Genomic DNA, 6,862 nt, shown 5'->3' with positions numbered 1-6,862 from the left:
CCTTCCCTTGTGTCCTCGCCTGCTAGAGCCTTTCCCTTTTTACAGAAAGGGTTTGCGGCTGTACTAAAAGCAGTCGAGGCCGGCAAGTCTTGCCCCTCCCTGGAGGAGTGTAAACCCTTGTCGCTAGCCCTGCCTATGGACTACAAAGACTGGAAGGACGTCAATCTTACGTTCTCAGTTGGGAAGTTGGAGGCTGATATGGCCGGACGTCAGTTCGGCGAGGACCTCCCTAAGCTGTCTGACTTTCTTTTGCGAAGAGAGTTCGAGACAAAAGAAAGACTGGCTGCCTCAATGTCTCTTCAGACTACTCTTGAGACGATGGCAAGTGACCCCAAGGTCCATGAAATGTTCATGGTGGTGGCCAAGACTCATCTGGCCACAGAGACGAAGGACCTTTATGGCTTCGTCAAGGCAAGGAGAGCTTGTAGGGAGTTCGTGTTCACCTCGGCTACGGTGAGGCACGAGCCAAGGAAACGAATCTCCTCCAACATTTGGGGAAAAGACCTTTTCCCTACCGACTTGGTCAAAGAAGTTGTTGATAAGGCCGCCTTGGAGAATAGAAACCTTCTCCAGAAGTGGGGCCTGGCTATCAAAAGAAAGTCTTCCCCGGATGAGGGTCCTCAACCAAAGAGGAAGACTATGAGGACTAGGCTACCATCTCGGCCAGCCAAGCCTGTTAGACAGCAACAGCAACTGCAATTGCCATTGCCTCCAGTGCCCCAGATAGTGGCACAAACCCCGACCACTTTTCAGTGGGTACTCCAGGCCGTGTCGACACAGTCCACGGCATTCACCCCAGCGTTCGAATGGCAGTCTACTTCCTTTCGAGCAAAGCCTAGAGGAGCAGCCAGAGGCTCCTCTAGGCGCCCCTCAAAGGGAAGGGGATTCAGGGGTGGTCGTGGTCAGGGAGGCAACACCTCAGGACGGCAGTCCAAGTGAGATGATACCAGTAGGAGGGAGACTTCTGAAATTTCGGGATCGGTGGACCTTCGATCCCTGGCCCACAGCCTACTCAAGAATGGACTGGGCTGGAGCTGGTACAGCACTCCACCCCCGTGCCTTCGGTTTTTCCAACACTCCACCCCCGTTATGGAGGAGTACGTTCAAGAACTGTCAGAGAAAAAAGGTGATCCGAAGGGTGAAGCCCATCAATTTCTAAGGGAGGCTGTTTTGTGTTCCCAAGAAAGACTCGGAAAAGCTCAGAGTCATTCTGGACTTGTCGCCACTCAACAAGTTCATAGCGAATTGCAAATTCAAAATGCTAACACTGCAACACATAAGAACCTTACTGCCCAAGAGGGCATATTCCGTCTCTATAGACTTGTCAGACGCCTATTGGCACATTCCAATCAGCCATCGACTCTCCCCCTACCTAGGGTTCAGGCTACAACGAAGACTATACGCCTTCGGAGCCATGCCATTCGGGCTAAACATAGCCCCAAGGATTTTTACGAAGCTTGCGAGCGTAGCTCTCAAACATTACGCTTAAAGGGAATTCAGGTAGTAGCCTACCTGGACGACTGGTTGGTGTGGGCAGCATCCGAGACAGAATGCTTGCAAGCTTCCAGTCAAGTGATCCAGTTCCTAGAGTACCTAGGCTTCAAGATCAACAGAAAAAAGTCTTGACTTTCTCCATCTCAAAAGTTTCAGTGGCTGGGAATCCACTGGGACCTTTTGTCACACCGTTTCTCCATCCCGGCGAAGAAAAGGAAGGAGATAGCGTGTTCTGTCAAGAGACTTCTAGATTCCGAAAGGATATCAAGACGCGAGCAGGAGAGGGTATTGGGCTCTCTCCAGTTTGCTTCGGTGACAGACCCAGTGCTAAGAGCACAGCTAAAGGATGCAATCGGAGTTTGGAGAAGTTATGCATCAAACGCGCGAAGAGATCTGAGAAGACCAGCCGCTTCGGCTAAGTACTCTTCTCAGGCCTTGGTCCCAAGCCAGACATCTAAAGAAGTCGGTTCTTCTTCAGCCACCTCCCCCGTCGGTGACGATTCACTCAGACGCCTCGAAGGAGGGATGGGGAGGTCACTCTCATCGGAAAAAAGTCCAAGGGACTTGGTCCAAGCTATTCAAGACCTTTCACATAAAACTTTTTAGAAGCTATGGCAGTGCTCCTTACCTTAAAGAAAGTCTCCCCGCGTCACTCAATCCACATAAGGTTGGTGATGGACAGCGAGGTAGTTGTGAGATACTTGAATCGACAAGGATCGAGGTCACCACCTCTCAACTAGGTGATGTTGGCCATCTTCCGATTGGCGGAAAAGAAGAAGTGGTACCTGTCGGCAGTTCACCTTCAAGGAGTCCGCAATGTGACGGCGGACGCTCTATCCAGGTTCACACCGATAGAGTCGGAATGGTCCTTAGACGCAGGATCATTCTCCTTCATTCTGAATCAAGTCCCAGAACTGCGGATAGACCTCTTTGCGACGAAAAACAACAAGAAGTTGCCCCTGTACGTGCCCCGTACGAGGACCCCTTAGCGGAAGCAGTGGACGCAATGTCCCTCGACTGGAACAGATGGTCCAAGATTTATCTGTTCCCTCCTCACAACCTTCTGTTGAGGGTCCTCAACAAACTGAGATCCTTCAAGGGGTAGCGGCAATAGTGGCCCACAAGTGGCCGAACAGCGTGTGGTTCCCCCTGGCATTGGAACTTTAGCTGAAGTTTGTACCGCTACCAGATCCAGTTCTGACCCAGCGAGTCCAGAAGTCAACTGTCTGCGCTTTATTACAGAAAACCCGGACCCTGCAGCTCATGATTTTCTCTCCCTAACGGTGAGAAAGCGTTTCGGGATTTCGAAAGCCAGCATAGACTTCCTTGAGGAATATAAGTGCAAATCTACTAGAAGGCAATATGAGTCATCTTGGAGAAAATGGGTGGCCTTTTGTCAAGGCGAAGAATCCGCAGGAGATCTTGACAGACTTCTGCTTATCTTTCTTCTCCACCTCCATGGTCAAGGATTGGCAGCTAACACGATTTCAGCGTGTAAGTCTGCTTTGACAAGACCCATTCTATATGCCTTCCAGGTCGACCTAGGTAATGAGATCTTTAATAAAGTCCCGAAAGCCTGCGCTAAGCTCAGACCTTCAGCACCTCCAAAGCCCATTTCATGGTCTTTAGACAAGTTCTTCATTTCGCTTCTCTGTTGAGCAATGAAGAGTGTGCGTTAAAGGATTTGACACAAAAAGTTATTTTCCTATTTGCACTCGCGTCCGGGGCCAGGGTTAGTGAGATTGTAACCCTCTCGAGAGAGGCAGGTCATGTTCAGTTCCTGGATGGGGGAGAACTGAACCTGTTTCCGGATCCTACGTTTCTCGCCAAGAATGAGTTACCCACCAACAGGTGGGGTCCCTGGAGAATCTGCCCTCTGAAAGAAGATGCATCTCTATGTCCAGTAGAATGCCTAAAGGTCTATCTTCATAGAACTTCAGACTTCAAGGGTGATCAACTATTCAGGGGAGAAACATCAGGCTCAAATTTATCTCTGAATCAACTCAGAGCGAAAATCACATATTTTATTCGCAGAGCGGATCCTGACAGTACACCCGCAGGTCACGATCCGAGGAAAGTTGCCTCATCCTTAAATTTCTTTAATTGTATGGATTTTGAACATCTCCGTTCATACACTGTCTGGAAGTCTTCCAGAGTGTTCTTTCGCCACTATGCGAAGCAAGTAGAGGAACTAAAGAGATCTGTGGTAGCAGTGGGTCGCGGTGTTAACCCTACTGTTTAACTCTGCGAGGAACAGTGGTCTTAATTGGGACGATTAATTCCAGGATGAGTGTGTAGTTACATACTGTACTACAAACTAAGTGAGGTCACTGTGTTGCCCATGTAGACTGTTCCATTTCCGAAGGTGAACTTAGCATAAGTGCAGACATGTGTGCCGAGCGTTTCTAACGCTAATGTCATTGATTTGTAATACAGACTTTTATGGCTTTGATACCTCGGTATCTTAAGAGTGGCATTTAATGTTTTTTCTTTCAGACAAACAAGTTCTGTTTACTATCATACTTATGCTTAAAGCTTTGGGTTATCCTCTTCTTATGTATATATATATAATTGTGGTTAACCTGTCTATTTATTGCCTGTCAATAAACTGGTTCTTGAGAACCTTGCGTCTCCTTCACCTGTGTCAATTTATTGGTATAATTGAGCATTCATCCTATGTACCTTATCTGGGATAATTCTAATAGAATTGTTCCTTTATGCAAGCTATGTTGCATTGGTTTTCCTCCTATGCAGATATAAAACCTTTGTCCAATACAAGTATTGTGCGGAGAATTGGTCGATATTTCATATTGACGCAGTGGTTCTTTACAAACTATGCTTTACTTAATATAGGGCGAGACCACTATATTAGCTTGCCTGGTATTCATACATAGGTATATGTACTCTTCGAGACTTTTCCAGAGTCTAGTAGGACTCTTCCCTGTAGGGGGCAGGAAGCTCTAACATGGTTTATAGTTAGTTGAAAAGATGTATAACGGTAACATCTTAGGTCTCTAGGTCTAGTCGACCGGGAAAAATTACATCCGGGGAGTACGGCACGTTCTGAGAATCCACAGATACAGTAATGCTCTGGTATACTTCCATCAGGACGACATGGCTTGAGCCCAAAAAACGGATTTTGAGCGAAGCGAAAAATCTATTTTTGAGTGAGATGGCCATGTCGTCCTGATGGACCCGCCCTTGCCTTTCTAAGAAAGGGCTGTAGGACCCCTCCCTACATACAGTATCTGTAGCACCTCGTGTACGCTACAAGGAATACAGATGGTGCCAGGATTGGCGCCAGGCACGCATACGAATCGGATGTTAGGGAGCCTTGGGAGCGGCTTCCCCTTTTTCCTTCCCGAATTCGTTTCTTCCCAATCGCCTCCTACGAGACGAAATCTCTGTCCAGGATGCAGATTGCCATGTGGCGTGTCAAGAATACGTCCTCTGATATGTCGCGATATCCCTTTCAGGAGGGATATTCGCTCCAGGAGTTAGAATTCTGGTACCTTAAGGTAAATTCTCTAGGAATATCGCCGTAGTTGTAATATACCCTAGGAAGCTACCCTATAGGAACTTCCATCAGGACGACATGGCCATCTCACCCAAAAATAGATTTTTCGCTTCGCTCAAAATCCGTTATATATATATATATATATATATATATATATGTATATATATATATATATATATATATATATATATATATATATATATATATATATATATATATATATATATATATATATATATATATATATATATATATATATATATATATGAGATTCATGCAATCATTGTTAAGCATATGTATTTTAGTTATACAGAGCTATTTACCTATGCCCATTATGGGTAATCTATTATATCTATTCCATATTATCTTTATCTTCCTCAGTGTTCCCACTTTCCAACAAAAATAGTTATAGGGTTGATATATGGATAACATTACTAATATGTCGTAGTGTAAACATATCGTGTGTAACATACATCGTCCATAATAATGCGTACTTATCATTTTTTTTTTCTTTTTTTTTGGCTGGAAAGAATTACTGGTATAAAAGGGAACTTATTTTTATAATATAAACTTGATGAACCAATACTAACAATAAAAGGGATCTTTTACTGTTCTTTTTGTAAAGGGAATGTGATATAATTTCTATCAACTTCACGTCATATTATTAAATAATGGAAATGTTTGTTTTCTTTTTTATTTCCACTTGCTATTTCGACATTTTCTTTTTATTTGGCTTATGATATAAGCTGTGAAATATCGAAACGAATAAGCTACTAAGTGACCTCGAAATGATCACCATTGAATACAAATGTTTTTGATACATTGTCTTTTCATATTGATATTTTAATTATTATCATTATCATTATCATTATTGTAATCAATAATATTGTTGTTATTTTTATCATATTTCATTATTATTATTATTATTATTATTATTATTATTATTATTATTATTATTATTATTATTATTATTATTATTATAGAATTCAATAGGGTTTTTGATCTGGTTGTTGTTTTTGCAATTCCATCTCTAATGAAAATGGCAATACTGATGAGGAGGATATAATTACAAATAATTACAATAATGCTGATATTTCAATAAAATATAGAGTATTTAATATCAAAACGGTTTGATGAAACATATTCATAACAACCACATTTCAATGTCTTTCCAATTTTTCTTGAGACTAATGTCTCCAAAATCCTTTGGTATGTCCGGCATCTCTGTCAATTAAATATCTAATTAAATAATCCTTTAATGTGCTAAAAACGGCAGGTGTATTCAGGACCCCATACTCCTTCTAGTACAAATATAATCTTCATTATGGCGAAGATTCTCCGTAAAGAAGATTGAGGTAACGGCCGTTACAGTCACCATTTCATCACTGTATGTAGTTCGTGGTTTTCCTAACGATCTGATTAGTTATTCAAGTAGAGTTGAGCTACATTATCGTCTGCTTCTTTACTACACTCTGACAAAGTGAACGGACTATACTTTACTTAGACGAAATTTTCAATCAACTTATAAGCTTTTTGTTCAACGGGTACACTGTGCACTGGGAAACACCCATATTTCATAAGGAGTGGTTGAACAATATTTCTAATGCAGCTGAGGCAAATAACTCTTTTACCACACTGATAACTATGATTACGAGACCTCTACTCATTTCTCTCGATACAAACGGTCTTGAATTACAGTGGCTGCGTTACTATGTCGGCAATCAGGACGAAAAGGTCCCATAAATATTCCCAAACGTTACAATAAACATTGATCATCTACGCTCATAACATCTCTTTATCATTACCTGTCACCAAAGGGGAAGCATGAATGAGGCAGCTAAACAATTGTAA

This window comes from Palaemon carinicauda, chromosome 5 (genome assembly GCF_036898095.1).
Source record: "Palaemon carinicauda isolate YSFRI2023 chromosome 5, ASM3689809v2, whole genome shotgun sequence".
NCBI classification, from domain to species: domain Eukaryota; kingdom Metazoa; phylum Arthropoda; class Malacostraca; order Decapoda; family Palaemonidae; genus Palaemon; species Palaemon carinicauda.
Note: the sequence above shows the minus strand (reverse complement) of the source record.